We start from the raw sequence: 21,641 nt of genomic DNA on the forward strand, positions 1-21,641 counted from the left end.
CTAAGTTCCCAGGGAGTGTTACAGAGTTCAGTCCCATTTCATGTTGTAATGTGATATATAAAGGAATCTTTAAAGTGATATGTGAGAGACTCAGATTGATACTCCCTCATATAATTGCTGAGAATCAAAGTGCATTTGTGCACAGTAGATGCATATAATGCATAACATTATGATCTATCACGACTTGGTTAGGCATTATGGTAATGTAAATGTAGCTGCAGGTTGTTTAATTAAGCTAGATTTAAAGAAGGCTTATGATACAGTGGAATAGAACTTCATAGAAGAGATGTTGAAGGCTTTAAAATTTCCTCAATGCTTCATTGACATGATCATGTTATGTGTTTAAACCCCTAGGTTTTCTCTGATGATTAATAGGGGTCTACATGCCTTTTTTAGGCAAAAATAGGTTTCAGATAGGGTGATCCCCTCTTCCATCTTCTATTTTTCTTTTGTATTGAATACCTTTACAGAATTGTGAAGGTTGTGAGTGGTATGGAGAATTTTAAGTTCCACCTAAGGTGTAAAGCTATGGGTCTGACTCATCACTTGTGTTTAGCTCATGACCTTATTCTTTGCTGTAAAGGAGATGTGGATTCTATTAAGTTGATGATGAAAGGTTAAGAAGTTTTTTCCAAAGCAACTGGTCTAAAGGCTAGTCTTGAGAAAACCTCAGTTGTGCTAGGTATTACTGGGTTTGTAAGAGGTAATCTGCCTTTTGGTGCTTAGGGTGCCGACATGCTCAAAAAGAATTTATGCAGTTGAGTTTGAGCATGTAATAGATAAAATCTAGAGCTCTAGAAACCTCTCTTTTGCTGCTAGAGTTGTCCTGATAAACGCTGTTCTTATGAGTGTCCATGTATACTGGTCTCAAATTATAGTTCTCCCTAAGGCTATTTTTTAGAGTATTAATACCATATGTAGAAATTTTCTATGGCATGGTAAGGATATTAACAAACGTAGAAATATTTCCTGGGATAGAGTGTGCTGCAAGAGAAAAGGAGGATTAGGTATTAAAATGCTGAATTCTGGAATTTAGTTGCAATGGGAAGCATGCATGGGCCATTGCCCAAAAATAGGATAATCTTTGGGTCAAATGGGTCAATGTAGTCTATATTAAAGGGCAGAACTCGATGAATTATAAGCCTAGAGTAGATTGTAGTTGGTACTAGAAGAAAGTATGTGAAGTGAAAGACAAGCTGCAAAGTATATTTATAGCCCTTCCACAATTAGGCATGGTAAATATAGTATCAACAAGAGCTATGAACTACTCAGTGCTGGAAAAGAAAGATGTAGATGGGATTCTCTGGTTTGGGAAAAGAAAGCAGTGCGTAAACATCAATTTATTGCCTGGATGGCCATACAAAGGAGACTAAAGACAAGGGATAGACTACACATAAATACTCAACAGAATGAGAAGTTGTGTTTATTATGTGTTGAGGTTCCAGAAACTAATGATCATTTGGTCTGGAACTGCAAATACAGCAGTATCTTGTGGACGGGGATCAGAAATCGGATTGGTTTTTGGCCTGAAAGATTGCATTTGAATAATTTTGTAAGAAATTGTAACAAAATTAGATCAAGATTTCAGTAAAGTGTTCTGAATACTTGTGTCCTAGCTGTATTATACCAGATTTGGAGGGTGACAAACACATTCTGGGATTTGAAGATTATGCATATACCCATGATAGCTAGGCAGATTAAGAATGAAGTGAAAGTTAGAATTCGAAGTGTGAATAGCTCGAAGTTAAGTGTATAGAATAGAGAGTGCCTGGAAGCTTTGCCTATATAGGGAGTAGTATACAGGGTTGTTTTTTTCTATAGAGTTTTGTTATAGGCTGTCTTGTTTTTATCCTATGTAGTTTATATTCTTGGAAAACTTGATTGCTTTCCTTTTTGGTGCAATAATGATGAATTACATTTATTTAGGATTTATAGGCATGTTTATGCTAGTTTTATAGTTGCTTTTTAGATCTTTTTGTTGCGTTTTAGGTCGCAAATGCATAATTTTTTTTTTTTTTTACTCTATTACGCTCCGTTTGTGTTTTTCTTAAAGTTTCAGGTGATTTCATTGTCATTTGGACGCTTTCGTAGTGTTTGGAGTTGATTCGAATGATGTTTGGCCGGATGGAAGCCGATGAATTGAGTTTATTAATCTAATATCTCATGTTCATGGATGTTGACTCCGAGGATTTTATGCATGGAAAAGTAAAAGTGCATCCACAATGATCGTTATGCACTTTTCGGAATTGAAGTTGAGTTAGAAACGAAGAAAAACGATAATTTATAGAGTGGCAAAACTGACATTTGTCAACTCTTTTGGTCATAACTTAAGTTCTACAAATTGTATTGAAGTGATTCAAATTGCGTTGGAAAATAAACTTGTACAGATTTCCAATGATATGTCACACGCCCAAAGATACTTCCTAGAACAGAACATATGGCCGTTTCAATCTGAGCAATGCAATTAGCGACGAGGTGTGAAACCGCAGGCTGGCTGCGCCTCTGCCCCGCGCCCACTCGAGGCCACTTGATGCTACTGCCAGGCCGCGGCTAGGCCTGCGTCTGTAGGTCTGGTTGAGAAGCCCTTGAAGCCTCGAGTAGCTTCGTCGTCCCACAACGTACTTAGTCTTCGTGCCACGTCATCTTTTATCATCCAATAGTAATTCAACTTGTGTAATTTGTATTTTCTTATTTCTTTTCTTTAATTAATTTTAGATAATTTTTCGGATATTATAAATACTCAAGGGATATTATTTTTCCCTTATGCCTTTTTATACTTTTTATTTTACGTTCCCTGTTGTTTTCTTTCTAGCCCTAGTTTTTTCATGGACAACTCCATGGATTCCTCCATGGATTTGTCCTTGAATTGGTTACTTTAATTTATAGAGGTAATTTTATTTCTTTACTTTTAATTATTATTATTTTATTATTTCTAGTTTTTATTATTTATTTCATGTTAAAGTAGTTTATTTCTAGGGTTTGGGAATCCATGTTTATTTAATGAATCTTGATTGATGTTTTTGATATTTTGATTGTTGATTTCTATAATTGATAGTGTTTTGTTGTTAATCTTGCAACCTAATTAGTTGTTTGATTAATTATTGTTAATAAGAGTTTGAGTCGAAAGATCTAACTTTTAGAGGCTTCCCTACAATTATCATTTCTAATTATGTTAGTGACCGTGCTGCATATGTTGAATTGAGAACGTTAAGACCCGACTGTAGGCTTGGCAATTGCTCTAGATAATTAATTGATTGAATTGTTATTGATGTTTGAAAGATTTAAAACTTTAAACATTGTGAACCATAACCCTATATCTTTTTATTAATTGTTTTATTTTTGTTTTAATTTAGACTACTTTTCTACCCCAATTTTGTGACATAGTTTAGTTTCACCAAATTCTTAAAGGTTAGATTAGATAGTCATCACTCTGTGGATTCGACCCTACTTACCCTACCACATTGTTAGTTGGTTTTGTTAGGAATTTATTTTTGACAAGTATACGATAACCTATCAAATTTTGGCGTCATTGTCGGGGAGATGGCTTAATTTTATTTAGATTCTTTTTTGGTGAGACTAATCTATATATATATATATATATATATATATATATATTTTCTTTTTTTTTTCTCTACTAATTCTTGTGTTTGCAGATTTCTCTTGCTCTTTTGTAGATTTATTTTAATGGCTATTTTTATTTTCCGCAATTTGAGAATGATGAGGTGTTTTGGAGATATTATTATAGGCTTGGTGACTTTGTTGGTCCTAATCATGGAATTGAAAAATGGGATATGTGCTTAGTGATTTATGAGGGTCTAAATAAAGAAACTAGGTTTATTTTTTAGTCTATATTATGTAGTGGAGGATCTTTTGATTGGGATTTTATTGAGTGGTTAGCTAGAGATATATATGAGTGGGAAATGACATTGTATGCTAAACCAACTCTAGAAAATTTCTTTTCCTTCACTAATTTGACCAATACTCCATCCCCTTGCTATTGTCCCCATTGCAATTCATATGATCACGATGTCTCTTCTTGTTCTTACAATAACTTTTTTATGCATGTTATGAATCTCTCTCCCAAGTATGAAGTGCATTCTATTGTAAAATCTAATACCTTACCATACATTTATGATGATGATGAAGGGTGGATTAAGAATGAAAATTTTCATGAGATTGCCTATGAATTAATATATATTCAGGATGAGAACAAGATGGATACATGTGATAATTTTGAGGATGATGAGCCATTATTTGATGAATTAGTGGCTGAGGAACCATTAGTTACAAAGCTTCAAGCTAAAGACTCTTGTGTTGACATGATTTTATAAGAAGTATCTCCATTGCATGACGGTGGCAAATTGGACCTTGATGTTCATTCTAAAAGATTTACATTGCCCAAAAAACAAGTAGAGAGAAGTTGTAAATTGGACCTTTTCTTTTTATTTTGATTATTCTTCCTCTTCATTTTCTTTTAATTTCTCTTCTGATTTTTCTAACCCCCTGTATTTCAAGATTTGTGTGCTTGTATTCAAGCCATATGTGGTGCTCAATGATATGTTTGCAGGGGCGTATGATAAGTTACTCAAGGCATTGGATTCTTTCGATTGACGAATTGAGTACGGTCGCGTGGGACCTTCAAAACCAGCGCTAATTGGGAGACAACCCAATTTTCTTCTTGTTATTTTTCTACTTTCTATTTTTTCGGTATTTAAATAATAATGCTAACACGTTTTCAAGTGATGAACTTAATTTATTGCTAGGTACAAACATAGCTAAGTTCCTTGTCTACGTCAACTACCCAATTACAACTACCAATTGTGGTAGAGGTGTCTATACCTTTTGACTCTCCCTTCGCTTACCCACCCCTTTGTGAGTTGTGCTTCTCCCTTATTTATGCTTTAGTTTCCTCTTTTTTCACATTGAGGACAATGTGATGTTTAGCTTGGGGGAAGATGATTGTCATCATTATTTTTCAACATATTAGTTATGTTAGTTTTAGCTTAGTTTTAAATTGCTTTCTTAGTACTATTGCATGGTTTGTACCGTCTATTAGGGATGGGAGTTTACATGTAACGAAAAAAGTATTGCTTTCTTAGTTTAGTTTTGTTTTAGTTAATGCATTGTAACTGCGTAGCATTGTAGCCTGCGATTAATTGGTTTATGGCAAAATGTTTTGCTCTTTTTGAGTCTAGCTAGTCGAGATTTTTATAGACCCCAAGCCATGTGAGTTTTTGAAACCTGATTGATTGACTGTCACATTTATAATAGTTTATATTTTTGTATGTGTGATAGTTCCTGGAGTAACTTTGATCTTGATTTTGCCTTGAGACTCGTAGTAATTTGGTTGTGATGAGTGCATGATTGAAATGATTAAGGTCTTTCTTTTTCTTAATTTGAGCCTCCATAAGTTATTTTGGTACATTTTCTCTCTAATTGTTACCCACGTTTAGCTTTACCTTTCATTGAATTAGCCTTATTACAAGCCTTTGGCCTCAATTGGTTACTATTCCCAAGCCTAACTTGGGGAAGTGGTCCATCTTGTGGTTTGTGATTTTTATTTTGCTAAATATTTGCTTTGTGGTGCAATAAAGGAGATTTTAAATGGAAGTTCAAGGTTATTATTCACAAAAAAAATTGAAAAAAAAGAAAGGAAAAAAAAATAGCAGACAAATGGGGTTTCAAAAGAAAAGAAAAGAATGAAAAAGAAATATATAAAGAAAAAAGGGGTTGAAGAAAGAAAGGGAAGAAGAGGAAATCAAATTACTTTGGTGTATAGTGATTTTTGTTTTGGATTTTATGGTGTATGGAGAGACTAGATGCTAAGCAAGGTTATCCTTTACATGCATTCGGTTGTGTTATTATTGTGGACTATCATTACCACTGTCCTAGCTAGCTCATCTCTCACATTTCCCAAAATGTATATCCTACCTTTCACCCTAGCCCCATTACAACCTTATAAAGACCTTTTGATCTTCATGCATAAGTTGTGATTAAATGAACCGAGTTTTGAGTCAAAGTTGAAGAGTATTTGTTGCATTCTAAGTTAACATGGTATAGAGTTAGTGTTTGTGATAAAAATAAGCTGTTGGGGAACCTCTCGTGCTCGACTTTAGCATATCTACAGGAAATCAGCGAAGACTAGCTTGTAAAGAGATTGTTTGTTGCCTCTAGATTGGTGAGTCAATTGCAGGACTATGAATGTTGCGTGGTTCTATTTGTATCTTAGCCAGATTTCAGTATCGCTAACTTTGGTTTGATTGTTCGCTGGTGAGTCGAGTCGGTCTTATTCTGGTTCCCTAGAAGTTATATTTAACTTGTTTCTCCGTCTTGAGTCTAGTGTTGCTTGGGGACAAGCAACGGTTTAGCTTGGGGAATTTGATGAATTATATTTATATAGTATTTATAGACATGTTTATGCTATTTTTAGATCTTTTTGTTGCGTTTTAGGTCGCAAATGCATAAGTTATTTGTTTTGTACTCTATTATGCTCCATTTAGGTTTATCTTAATGTTTCAAGTGATTTCATAATCATTTGGACGCTTTCGTAGTGTTTGGAGTTGATTCGAATGATGTTTGGATTGAAGTCGATGAATTGAGTTTTTTAATCGAAGATCTCATGTTCTTGGATGTTAACTCTAAGGATTTTATGCATGCATGGAAAATGAAATTTTCATCCACAATGATCTTTATGCACTTTTCGGGATTGAAGTTTAGTTAGAAACGAAGAAAAACGATAATTTACAAAGTGACAAAACTGACCTTTGTCCACTCTTTTGGTCATAACTTTAGTTCTACAAATTAGATTGAAGCGATTCAAATTGCATTGGAAACTATAATTAAAGATCTTTCCAATAATAGGTCAGACGTCTAAAGAAGCCTCCTAGAACAGAAGATATGGCCATTTGAATCTGAGCAATGCAATCAGCGACGAGGTGTAAAACCGCAGGGCTGGCTGCGCCTCTGCCCCGCGCCCACTCGAAGCCACCTGATTCTACTTCTAGGCCGCAGCTAGGCCTGCGCCCGCAGGTATGGTCGAGCAGCCCTTGAAGCCTCGATTAGCTTCGTCGTCCCACATCGTACTTAGTCTTCGTGCCACGTCATCTTTTATCATCCAATAATAATACAACTTGTGTAATTTGTATTTTTCTTATTTCTTTTCTTTAATTAGTTTTAGATAAGTTTTAGGATATTATAAATACTCAATGGATGTTATTTTTCCGTTATGTCTTTTTATACTTTTTATTTTATGTTCGTCGTAGTTTTCTCTCTAGCCCTAGTTTTTCATGGGCAACTCCATGTATTCCTCCATGGATTTGTCCTTGAATTTGTTACTTTAATTTGTAGAGGTAATTTTATTTCTTTACTTTTAATTATGTTTTCTTTATTATTTCTAGTTTTTATTGTTTATTTCATGCTAGAGTAGTTTATTTCTAGGGTTTGAGAATCTATGTTTATTTAATGAATCTTGATTGATGTTTTTGATATTTTGATTGTTGATTTCTCTAATTGATAGTGTTTTATTATTAATCTTGCAACCTGATCAATTGTTTGATTAATTATTCCAACCTGATCAATCCCTAAAATTAGCAATTCTAATTATGTTAGTGACCGTACTGCATATATTGAATTGAGAACGTTAAGACCCGACCGTAGGCTTAGCAATTGCTCTAGATTGAATAGTTATTGATATTTGATAGATTTAAAACTATAAACATGGTGAACCATAACCCTATATCTTTTTTTTTAATTGTATTATTCTTATTTTTAATTTAGACTACTTTTCTACCCTAATTTTGTGACATAGTTTAGTTTCACCAAATTCTTAAAGGTTAGATTTAATAGACATCTCTCTGTGGATTCGACCCTACTTACCCTACTTCATTGTTAGTTGGTTTTGTTAGGAATTTATTTTTGACATGAATACAACAACCTTTCAAATAATACAACTTATTTACCAAAAAAAAAAATATTAAAAAATTTAGGAAAATTTGTCAAAAATAACACCACCTTTCACCGGTCTTCCAAGAATATAACGACCTTTGATGCACATTTTCCAAAAATAAAACGTAAGCGTTTGATAACCTATTAAATAGGTTACTAGTGACACGTGTCATAATGTCATTGGTCAATATTTTTTAACATTTTTAAAAAAATAAACTTAAAATTAAAAAAATACATAAATGCTTAAATAAAAAACTAAAATAAAAAAATTCCCTCTCCCTACTGCAGCTACCCCCATCACCGAGTCCTCTCCTTAAACATCGGCGGCCAGAGCCTCCTACCACGACGCCTGAAAATAGCTTGAAGATCTTCTTCTTCCAATTCTTCTTTCATTCAAGCTTTCTCTCTCCTCTGAAATGTTCCCAATTATCTACCCTCATCGAAAAATCGAGAGTTTACAATTTTCATCCCATGATTCGATTTGGTGGGTTAATTTTAAGAGTGAGAACAGTAGCTCAGTGGCGTCGTTGCATCATTTGGCGCTTGTGAAATGGGGTGGAGACGGCTTGCGGGGCGGCGGGGAAATGGGAAATGGGTTTGTGCTACTATCGGTGGGAGATGAGGTTTTTCGAGGGGAGGGAGAGGGGTTTTTGGGTGGGGGAAGGTGGTTCAGGGGAGGGGGTAGTTAGGATGGGGCACCGCCGGCACCGGGTAGGGGACTCTGGCTGCCAGCGGTGGTGGTGATGTTGCTATCAATAAGGGGCTGTAAAAAAATTCAGTTTATTTTAGTTTTAAGTTTTTTTTAATTTAAATTTTATTTTTTAAAATCATTATTATTACAAAAAATGTTAAAATAAAAAAATATATTTTTCAACCAATCACACAGGGACACATGTCAAATATAACCTGTAAAACAGGTTACAGGTTTTTTGTTTTATTTTAGGTGGATGTGCATCAAAGGTCGTTTTATTTTGAAATCCAAAGCTCGTTCTATTCTTGGAAGACTGGTGAAAGGTGGTGTTATTTGTGACAAATTTTCCAAACATTTATTATACATCCTTATTTAAAAGTTCATAAACCTCATGTTTTCAAGAAAGTTTTGGTTGGCTTAGTATATACCTTTAATTGGCAACCTACAGAAATCAAGCACATCCCGTATTATACATCTATTATAATTTAAGCAATAGGTCTAAGCTGCGCCCTTGTGCACCTATTTTAGATGTAACACAAGCCCAATTTCAAACACGCCCCATTAAAAAGCCCCAAACCAAAATGAGCTCCCCCAAAAACTGAACATATTTTTAAAATACAGCCCACTCAACCATTACTTTCAACAGCTATTATTTTTTAAGTATAATTTTTTTTAAAAGAAAAAATCTTCACTCTTAAATTTAAATTTCTGAAATTTTTTAGTCCTCTCTTTGATTTTCTCTCTCTAACAATCAAACACAGTTCACTCTCTCTCTTCAAAAACAACCATGAATATTTGAGTTGAGATGAAAAATCAAATGGATTCTCCCCCCAAAAAAGGCAATTTTACGTAAATTTCACTTAATTTTGTTTGAATTTATATGATTATCACGTAATTTTGTTTAAATATTGTTCAATAGTCTATTGTTCGAAATTTTTTATTGGAATTGTCAATAAAAAGTAGTGAAATCAAACGGATACCTTATGTTCACATTATGAAACGCATATGTTCATATTTTAAATTCTTATGTTCATATTTTGAATACTTATGTTCACTTTCTGAAATGCATATATTCATATTTTTGTATGCATGTTCACTTTCTTAAATGCTTATGTTCATATTTTGAATTCTTTTGTAAACTTTCTGAAATGCTTATGTAAACTTTCTTAAATGCATATATTCACTTTCTAAATCCATACGTTCATATTTTTTTATGTATATGTTCACCTTCTAAAATGCTTAATTATGTTCATACGCATTCAAAAATGAACCAATGTATATGTTCATATTTTGAATGCGTATGTTCATTTTATAAAATGCATATGTTCATATTTTTAATATTTATAATGTGTATGTTTTATAATCAATTTATTTTTTTATTTCTTCATTTAACTTATGTTCATAATTAAAGGCCGTAAATTCAATTTATATGAATACATGTTTACAAACCTAATCAAATTGATCAAAATTTATTACAAAATCACCACAAAAAAATCGAAATTCATAAATAGATCAAATTGATAGAAATTAAACTAAATACAATTTCAATTGAATATAACCTAAAAAAACCTAATTACAATCAACAAAACAAAACTTTAACTTGGAATAAAAACTAATTCCATAGTAAGCAACAAACTCAATCGAAAAAATGAAACAAAAGAGAAAAATGAAGAAAACAGAGGAGAGAGAAATTGAAGAACGAAAGAAGAAAAACAGAGGTGAAATTGGTGAAAATTATGATCGAAATTTTGTTTAAAATTATTATAGAAAAGAAAAGTAAAGACAAAAGTAGTACAATTAACTTATATCAGATTGATAAATACCCAAAAATTGTATATCAATCACAAATTTAGAAAATATAACCAATTAAACCAAATTACAAATCAATAACATAAACTAACTTATATCAACTATCTGCTCAAGATTCCAATTAAATCCATCACGAATCAACAAAAATATAAAAAATAGAGATAGAAAATTTTAATAGAAGAAGATAATGTCAAACACAATAGGGAGAGAAAATTTCAACCAAAATTAAAGAATTAAGTAAAGAATTTGGGAAAAAGAGAGAGAGAGATAGAGAGATTTTTATGTAAAAATTAAGAAATAAGGATAGAAATAAAATGGGAAGAAGGGTGAAGGAAGGAGATGAAGTAATATATACGAATACTCCAGTAGTACATAGTATCTATGTGTATTTGGTGTATAAAATGGGGTATTTGATGAGTGGTGCAACCATCTTAGATACACAAGGGTGCATTTAAGAATCTATAATATAATTTAAGAGTTTGTTTTACAACTTCTCACGACAACCATCTTAATTCTTGAATGGAGAAATCCTATGCATTCTAATTTTTTTAGTGTTTTTTTTTTTTTTTTTTTGATAACTTCCCCTCCAACTTCCACTACTTTAACCATATCACTTCCACTTCTCTTATTTTTATTTTTTAAATGTAAAAATATTCTATAACATTAATATAACTTCCGCATAATTTCTTTTCTTTTACATATACATACAAGCATACGACATACGTATAATCCGTGCATTAGCACGGATACACTCTAGTTATGCCTAATTTAATAGTCATTTTACAACTTTTAACCACAACACTCCAAACTCTAAATCCACAATTTTTGGTAACTTTCTATTAATTTCCATCATAACTTCTACTTTACAAATTCAATAATTCCCACTATCATATTTACACTTTTACACAAATAAACTGATAATATTGTACGTATGGAGTATTAATAAAAAGAATTAAAAAAAAAAACTTTAATATATATATATATACAATTAATATACTATTATCACTAGGTCACCATATTATTTAGGAAAAATGTAATCTAATAATCCCACCTTTAGTCGGTCTTCCATAAAAAAAATCCCACCTTTTGAAATTCCAGAAACAGTTCTGTAGGGAATATTTCAAGCGTTATCCCTAACTTGAACCCCATTGTGATCATACACTAAAGTACGGTGGCGTCCAAAGGGAAATATGATAGAGCAAAAGAGTCGCCAACAAGTTTTAGGAACTTGTAAACCGTTCACGAGGTGAAGGTTACACCCCTTAACGATCCAAGAGATCGTCAACTCCAATAGGTCTGGAACCATGACTAGTAGTTCGGGGATGAAGGTACAAATCCAACCTAAAAGAGATTGAACCTGCCCTAATAATAAGCCTCTACTTTATTCTGATCGTATTCATGTGCACTTTCTGACTAACATGCAATCAATAGGTTTACCCTAAACCTGTTTATCTATGTTGGTTGAATACTAATGGAGAGATAAAACTATTATTGGTGAGCACTTGAACTATAATCATATTAACCCTAAACAAGATTATTAATTATCTTATTAAGCGTGTGTAGGCGTCACTCGAAGTGCGCCTACGTTAAGCATTTGGTGAATATTCTTGGCACTCATAGGAAGTGGGAATTGACATTACAATTAGGGACAACGATTAGGGACAAGGAAAGTAGGGAGCCGCCAATAAGCTTTTAAGGAACTTGTAAAACGTTCACGGATCATAAAAGGCAACCACGATTAAGGGACAATGATAGGCAACAACGATTAACCCGTGAAGGTTACACCCCATTCATAATCCATGAGATTACTAACTCCATATGGTTCGGAACCACGAAAGGGAGATCGGGGATGATGGTACGAAGTGAGTCATGGAGTCACATTCGCCCGTATTGGCCTCTACTCGATTCTTATAGTGAAAAGTGATTCTTGCGATCTAAAAGGCATACAAACAAAATATTCAATTTGCTCCAAAATATTATTAAGCTAAATTGGTTGAATATTAATGCAACATATAATTCTAAAGTATTTGTGATCACTTGATTAAACAATTAGATTAAAAAGGATCCTAAACCGGTTGTCCAAATTATCTTATTAGGCGTGATTTTCAATTACATATTCCCTTTAAACATGCAAAATGGCGATCATAAAAAATGTAATAGAATAAACATCAATATTGGAAGCAATTTAAGAATAATAGCGTTAGTCAAATCAAATATAAAATAACCCTAATCATGATACTAGCAATATTAAAATAAAATAAGGGTAATTAAATTAATTAATTACTCACATTCCGCACGTTCCTTTAAATTGCTACATCATGAATAAACTGTTAGTAACTTCAATAAAAAATATAAAGTAAATGAAAATTAAATTAAATTAAATAAAAAGTAGAGTTGATTTGGTCCAAACCATCAGTTATTTGTTCCTTTCACGCCTTGGCTTAAAGACAGAACCTCGGGTCAAGTATGGACTCCTTGGAGCGCTTAGGGGAATTATTAGGGAAGAATATGGAGGCTAGAAATTAGGTTAAAGAGGTATAAGAGAATGATTTTGGTGTAAGGTGAGAGATAATGATTATTGGTGCCCCGAACTGCAGAAAGGGGGGTCCTATTTATAGGGAAAATGCGCAGAGGGAACACGCGGAACCCTAAAAAGATAAAAACCCTAAAAAATAACACCGTGTCACGGAAAAGAGCACCGTGACATGGTGCCAGGCACCGTCAGACGGGGGAAGATTCCGTGACACGGGGGAAAACTGAGTGACGTGGGAAATAATTAGGTTACGGGAAGTGAAAACGCGTTTAGGGATTACGCGGAGAAAACACAGAGAAATCCCGTGTCACGGGATGTGCACCGTGACACGGGAAGACATGTCGTTACATGGTATTGTCCACCGTGGCAAAGTGCAGTATGCCATGTCACGGTGTAAAAAGCACGCAGAAATTACACGGAATATCCCCGTGTTACGGAATGGGCACCGTGACACAAGAGATTGCACCGTGAAACGGTGCAAAATCCCGTGACACGCTGGATTAAATGTGCAGATTTACACAAAAAGGCACCGTGTCACGGGAATTTGTCGCGTCGCGGCATTTTAGCTGATGCGCGGTAATTTCAGTTTTTTACCCGTTTTTAAAATAATCATAACTTTTGATCCGTAACTCAGAATAAGACATATAATATATCATTGGAAAGCTTATCAAGTCTAATTTCCAACCTAACTAGAATCAGGTCAAAATAATTTTAATATTTTAAGATATATCCGTTTTAGTGGAAGGGTGTCGGTTTCAGGCCGAGTTTAGTGTTTTGCTCATATCTTTTTCGTTATAGCTTGGAATTGGGGATTATGATATATGGTTGGAAAGCTTATTTAAAGCCCTATCCAAAAAATAATAAATGTATCAAAATTGTATATCCATAAAATCAGTTTCTCTCGGTTTTGCGATGTGGACACGAAAAGTAGAAAATAGGTTATGGTTTAGGGAAATGAGCTTGAAATTGGATTGGTTCATGAAATATATTGGATAGCACATGGATTTAATCACTACAAGAATTAAATACTCAACACCAAAAATAATGGCGGTGAAAGGTGTTCATCATCAGGTTTGGTATTGGGGAGACATTTTTAGGTGTCTAAAGCGTGATTACAAGTACAAAATTCCCTTTAAACATGCATAAAAGGTGTGATCAAGCAATAACAAAAAATATCAAGCAACATAACAATAATTATAATAAATAATTATAATCATAGAAATAAACATGTTCATGTTAAAGCATAATATAGCAAGTTCTTAGGCATGATGCTAACAAGATTAATAACAAACCAGCATGTCACTAAACAATAAAAATCAAAGCTTTAACCCTAATATGATACTAACATGAATAATATGAAAGAAAATAGGAAGCATCATAGAAATCACAATTGTCATATTTGATAATAGAAATTATAGTTATCACCCTAAACATGATACTAGAAAGATCAAAACGCCGTAACATGACACTAGAAATCATAATAACAACCTAGACATGATTTCTATATCATAATAACAATGCAAACAATTAAAGCACTTACTTGGGTGTCTCGTACCTCTTTGTAATAACAAAATACACGCGTTAGTAACTTCAAGGAAAATAATAAATCAAAGAATTAAATTAAATAATTGAAAGAGATATTTGGGACCAAACCCTTAGAAATTAAAACCTTTCACGTCTAGGGAGAAGGCAACTTCGAATTTGGCTAGGTGTTTCTTGGTCTTGTGAATGCGGAATTTTGTAGAGAAAGCTAGAGAGAGAGAAGAATTCTTGAAAGCTAGAGAGAATAAGAATTTATGATATTTGATATTTGAAAACGGAGGTTTTAGGAGGCTATTTATAGAGAAAATCAGCCGGACAGATAGAAAAACAAGTCAGAGTTTCGACGAGAATAAAACATGTTAGCGCCAGACGCTGGACATTAGCGTCAGGCGCTAAGGCTAGCGCCAAGCATTAGCGTCAGGCGCTAACAATTAATTTCACGCGTTTTCTTAATTCTGATAAATTTTAGCCGTACAGAAGGGCAAAATCGTATTTCCCTTAATCTTTTATTCTGATTAAAACTCCAAAAAGTCAACCAAAGTCAATTTATCAATGCTAATTAAATTAGTAATGAAAAGAACCTTCTAGAAGAATCTAGAAGACTAAAATCAATTCTAATTGCATTAGGAATAATAAATCCATATTAGGCCCTCCTCTAGAATATTGGGCCATATATAAAGATCAAACCGGGTCCAGTTTAGTAATTTGTCCATAACTTCCTTATTATTCATCAGAATTGGGCTTATAATATATCGTTGGAAAGCTCTTTTCAAGCCCCCTCCAACTACCATTATTGGACCCTTGATATGGACCAAACCAAACTGGATTGGCTGTTTTCTTAAAATAGGTTTTAAAAAAAAGAGAGAAGAGAAAAGAATTAAAAACTATCCGCAACACTAGACTTTCCACACTTTTACTTCATTCGATTATGATTCGACGCAAAAGGTACTCATCACCGGGTTTGGTTTTGGGGGGACACAAATGGGTTTCTACAGAAGCCCCCACTTTGACTGAGTTTGGAGAAACGCAGGTTTCGAAAACAAAAGTCAAAGTATCGATAGGGACGGAGAATGATTCAGAACGTTTTGCGATCCTAAATCACTTTTATAACGTCGATACATGCAAACTAGCGTTAGTTAAAACAGATAAGAGAGTTAAGAAACGCGTATCTTGCACCGTCGAGCACACATCTCTGAGGGTAACCGATTTGTTGTTGTATTTGCTGTATTTTTTATAACCTTCCGCAAGCTAGGGAACGCCATCCCACTGTTTGTTTTGTCGATCTTCTGCAAGCTAGAGAATCTCGACTGAAGACTACTACGCTTGTAACTGCCTCCAATTCCGTTGTGATAGACTTTTGCAAGCTAGAGAACCCCATCGAAGTTTGCTTCGCTTGAAAACACCTTCTAGCGCTTTGTGACCATCTTCCGCAAGCCAGGGAACACGATCAAAGATAATTCCGCTTGAAATCATCTCCAGTTGTTTGTGACAACTCTCCGCAAGCTAGGGAACGCTGTCGAAGATATCCTCGCCTGAAGCTATCCTCATTTGTTGCGATAATATTCCGAGGAAAATTACCAAAGACCCACGCTTGTCGATCTTTAAAAGCTCGCTTGAACTTTGCTTCCGCCATGCCAGTACGTCGGCGCTTTTATTGCTTTTGAATCTGTACGTTGGTGCCTTCTGAATTGTGAACCAATATGTCGGTGCCTCTGCTGTATGAACCATTACTTCTGTTCTTTTTCTATATGAACCATTATGTCGGTGCTTAGTGATGAGCCAATGCTTAGGCGCTTTAAGCTAAGTGAGACGATCATTCATCAAGTCGATCACTTTATGTAATTGTAATCAAGCCGATTACTAAATCGTGTCAAATTGCTTAGAGGGGCTAATTAGCGTACCAAGGAACCCAAAATTGCTGTAAGAGGTTGGAGTAACCGCACTGAGTGGCTGAACATTCTGTCGCCACTGAAATTCTGTTGGCGCCACATATTTGGCTCTAGCGCCAGGCACTGGAACTAGCGTCAGGCGCTAAACCTTATCGTCTGGCGCCAACGCTTGTCACTTTGCGCTAGAGTCGGGATTTCCTTATATATCCCTTTCTTCGTCATTTCTGCCGCTGCTGCTTGTTTTTGCTCGAGAAATCGCCAGTGAAGTTCAATTCACTCGTTCTTGCTCGATTCTCAACCAAATTCGCTCAAATTTGTTGCAAATCAAAGCTTCTTTCATCTACCTTCCCGATCTATGTAAGTTTTCTCCAAAATCACTCCGGTTTTGATGAATTTCGTACATGTTTGTTCATGAATTTCTTTAAAATTCAAAATTTATAATGCTTAATTCACTTTGTTTGTCAAATTTTATGCCATGAAATTGCTTGATTATGTTTATATATTGCCTTAGGAGTAATTTGAGACTTGTTTGACTTAATTTGGTGAAGAAACGAACAAATCACCATTGTTGGACCTCTTAAGGTCGGGAATACAATGTATCTTGTTCTTGGTGTTCTTGCTAGCAATTCTTGTCCAATTTGTTACAATATTACCATAGTATTGCAAAAAATTGTTTGGATGCTTGAAAAATGCCGTGTATGCTCAATTTGAAATTGTGCTCTGTTTTAGTACTGCGTACTCTGTTTTTTTTTTTGTTTTTTTTTTTGGGGAACATAGTATCATGCGGCTAGGCGAACCTTAGATACTATAGAGCCTTAATTTATGATAATTTTGCACAATGTAGCATGGATAGACAGCGAGGTTTGGGTTCACGGCCCCGAGACACGCGACGGGAGCATGAGCCCGTAGAGGAGGACGCAGACCCGTCTACTTCTCTTGGTCCCCTCCCTAAGTGGGATGAGCGGACTCTATACTTCTCCCCCGTCCACCATATTTCTGAGAGGGTGCGACGTGGGATCACGGTTGGTAGGACGCGCTACCACGGCTCAGGCTGCGATACCCTAGGCGACCTGTACAAGATGCATATCAGTGTCGATGGAGAGGTGAGACTTCTCTGGGAGTCTTGCGGGTTGACTGCACTATTTGAGACCTCGGAGGCCATGATTGCCTCTAGCGGGGGTCACCACGTGGCTCGTGCCCTTGTGGAGTTCTTTTGGGACACCACCAACACTTTCCACTTCCCTTGGGGTGAGATGATGGTCACCCCGACCGACTTCAGTCTCATTACGGGACTGAAGTTTAGATCTACTGCACTGCCGTTAAACAACGAGATCAGTGTCTTCTCTCCTAAGGTTGAGGAGTTGTTAGGTCTTATTGATGTTCAGGCTCGTGCTGAGGTAGAGATAACCCAGTTTAGCGCCAAAGGCATTCGCCAATCGACTCTGGTGGCAGCTTTCGAGGATGATGCGACCACCCAAGAGCAGCGGTTGCGCATCTTTGTGCTTATCTTGCTGTCAGGGACGTTTTCACCTAACAAGGGTAGTAGAGTGTTTCTTTACTACCTACCTGCGGTCCATGATCTTCACTTGATCGGGACTTATGACTGGGCCAGCTTGGCTTATGCTGACTTTGTTCGAGCGTTACGAGACTCGTGTCGACATCGGTCTTTCACGGGAAACATCGCTCTGTCCGGCTTCTGGAGATTAGTAGAGGTATACTTTATCTCCCATAAAGTTTAGCTCTAAGCTTTGATTAGCGCTTGCTGATGCTTTTTGCCTTTTGTAGATCTGGTTCTACGAGTACTTTCCTTCAGTTGCGCCGGCGAGACCATCGCCGCGAAGGTTTCCAGCGAGCGCCTGTTGGAGAGGCCGCCGCGCTGGGATGTCTACTGCTTATCTCCGAGATCAGATCATCTCAGTATGGTTCTTTGTATAGTTACACACTTTCATATTACCTTTGGTAGATTCTTATCTTATATGCGTTCTTCGCAGGAACCTGACATGCAGTACCGGCCGTGGATCAGCTTGGTTGTCCCTGGGTTAGCTGCGCAGTACACCGCTAAATGTCGATACTTCTTAGGGACATATGGAGCGATTTCATATCTTGAAGAGAGGGTTGCTATTCAGCATTCCTCAGACACTTTCGTTATTCCTGCTCCTCCGCCGCGTCATATGTTCAATGGCGCGAGGTTAATGAGCATGTCAGAGAGAGCTAGTACCCCTTGGAGATCTTATACGATCCCTGGGCGATGCTATGAGGAGGAGTTGCTGCCGCTGTTAGCTCCAGCCCCTGTTCTGGCTGAGGAGGTGGCGATATGATGTTCATCTTTTACCTTTTGTTAAGTAGCCCCCAAATAATATTTTACTGACTTTGATTTGCTTTCGTCAGGCTGGACCTACTGAGTTCGTTCCACCTCGTATGTCCATCCATTATTAGGGGACATACGGGTCGATCGAGGAGATGATTCCTCCGGCTCCTGAGGATGAGCGCTTCGTGGAGCGGTAGATTCCTCACCACCAGACTCGGGTAAGGTTTATTTATTTGCAATTTTGTTCATGTATGTTATGCATTATTACTGACTTTATTTCTTTGAAAGTTCTCGTGGGAGGTGGTCACGGCGATGGTACGGTGTATAGATGCCTTCAGGAGCTAGCTCGTTCGGATGTGGAATGTGGCTACGTGTCGTCGCGACGACGCCATTCAGGAGGTAGTTTTCCTTTTGCATTATTGCTTCTATTTTGATTGTTTCTGACTTAGTTTCTTCTTGCAGGGTCAACCCATTCCTTCTTGTACCCGGACGAGACCTGAGGTGCGGAGAGACCCAGCGAGATCTAGCTCGAGACGTCGCCGTACTGGCTCTTGAGGTGGGGGTAGTCATTCAGAGGCTGCTCGGACTGAGGCGGTGGAGGGCTTGGGCTCTTCATTTGAGGGTGCACGTGCTGGGCCCGTAGGCTAGGGAGAGGCTAACTTCGCTGTTAAAGGTAGTGGGATGTACGAGGTCGGTCGTCATCGCAGCAGCCTCCGCAGCCTCAGCCTCAGGGTGATCTTGGGTGGACGGGTCCTAAGCTGAGTTTTCCACCTCACGAGGAGACTGGAGCTGGAGCTGGTGGAGAGGTTACTCCTTGTACTGCGCAGTTTTATGATATGATGGGCGTCTCTCATCATCTATGTCCTCCGGCGCCATAGTTTATACCTGTGCTTTTTTTTTTTTTTTTTTTTACTTTGTATAGAACTTTGCCTTTATTAGACTCATTTATTAGACATATCTGTATATACATACCACTATGAGTTTATTTATTTAACATTTATTTATTATTTTTTATGTGCATGTTTGTGTGTGCAAAGAATTGTGATAATTAATAATTTTTGTGCAAAAATTCCGTCATTTTTTTATTCAAGGAGGGTATCCGACTTTCTCCCCCGAAAAAGAAAATGAAAAATAAAAAATATTGGATTTACAAAAAAACTTAAAAATTAAGTCTAAATAAAATTCAAAAAATATAATTAGGGCCTGTTCTCTTCCGTTGAAATTCAGTTGAGTTCAGTTCAGTTCAGTTAAGCTTAGTTCAGTTCAGTTCAGTTCAGTTTAGTTCAGCTCTTAATTTATGTCTAATGATATTGCTAATGATATAAATCCAAATCATTCTTTTAAGCTCTTATTACAACGACAACAACAACAACAACAACAACAACAACAACAACAACAACAACAACAACAACAACAACAACAACAACAACAACAACAACAACAACAACAACAATAATAATAATAATAATAATAATAATAATAATAATAATCAATAACTAATAAATAATAATAATAATAATAATAATAATAATAATAATCAATAAATAATAATAATAATAATAATAATAATAACAATAATAATAATAATAACAATAATAATAATAATAATAATAATAATAATAATAATAATTATAATAATAATAATAATAATACTAATAATAATAATCAATAAATAATAATAATAATAATAATAATAATAATAATAATAATAATAATCAATAAATAATAATAATAATAATAATAATCAATATTAATAATAATAATAATAATAATAATAATAATAATAAATAATAATAATAATAATAATAATAATAATAATAATAATGATAATAATAATATTGATATAATTCATTGTTCAAATGGTTATATATATTTTTAATTTGTTTAAATGGGTTAGATACATGTAAGTGTTTTGTGTTCTTTTGTCATAATACTATTTTATTTTTAAATTAAATAGTATATGTGTTTAAAATGTTTAGAGGTTTCCAGTTTTTAATATATTTTCCATAAATTTTATAATTATATAGTATATTTTTTGTAAATATTTTAATATGTACATTTGTATTTACACATATGTATAGTAATAAATAATCAATAAATAATCAAAGATCACTAATCCGTAGTTAAAAATCACTAATTAATAAGTTTAGTTTAGTTCAGTTCAGTTCAGTTCAATTCAGTTCAATTCAGTTCAGTTCAACTCAGTTCAGTTTATTTCATTTCATTTTAGTTCAGTTCAGTTCAGTTTAGTTCAGCTGAGTTCAGTCAATCAGAACATGCCTTTAATGTAATTGATATACTTAATTAAGAAAAAGGGGTTAAAAAGGATAAAAGATAGTAAAGCCATTGTTCAGACTCGAATCAGCCAGAAAAACGCTGTTTTTAAAAAGCTCGTATGATAAGACATGTCAGCGCCATCTGGCGCCATGCATTTTGCGTTAGCGCCAAACGCTAATTCTTAGCGCTTGGCGCCAAACGCTGGCGTTAGGCGCCAGTCTCTGTCATCTAACGCCAGTCTCTGTCGTTTAACGCCAGTCTCTGTCGTCTGGCGCTGATGAGCGTTGACTCCGAATTTTATCCGGATTGAAAGTATGCCGATGTTGTGTATAAATAGCCCCCTAGTCTGCCGATATTCTTCATAATTTCAGCAGATTAAGGGCCTGTTCTCATTGACTGAACTGAACTGAACTTCATTGAACTGAACTAAACTAAACTGAACTAAACTAAAATGAATATTTTATAAGAGAAGGAAATTAGGAGCTGAGCTGAACTGAACTGAACTGAACTGAGCAGAACTGAACTGAACTGAACTGAGCTGAGCTGAACTGAACTGAACTGAACTGAATTTCAACGTAAGAGAACAGACCCTAAATATAGTCTTAGTTTTTTTTGAAAAGAAATCAATCATGTCTTTAATCACTAAGA

This window comes from Chenopodium quinoa, unplaced genomic scaffold (assembly GCF_001683475.1).
Source record: "Chenopodium quinoa cultivar QQ74 unplaced genomic scaffold, ASM168347v1, whole genome shotgun sequence".
Lineage (NCBI taxonomy): Eukaryota > Viridiplantae > Streptophyta > Magnoliopsida > Caryophyllales > Amaranthaceae > Chenopodium > Chenopodium quinoa.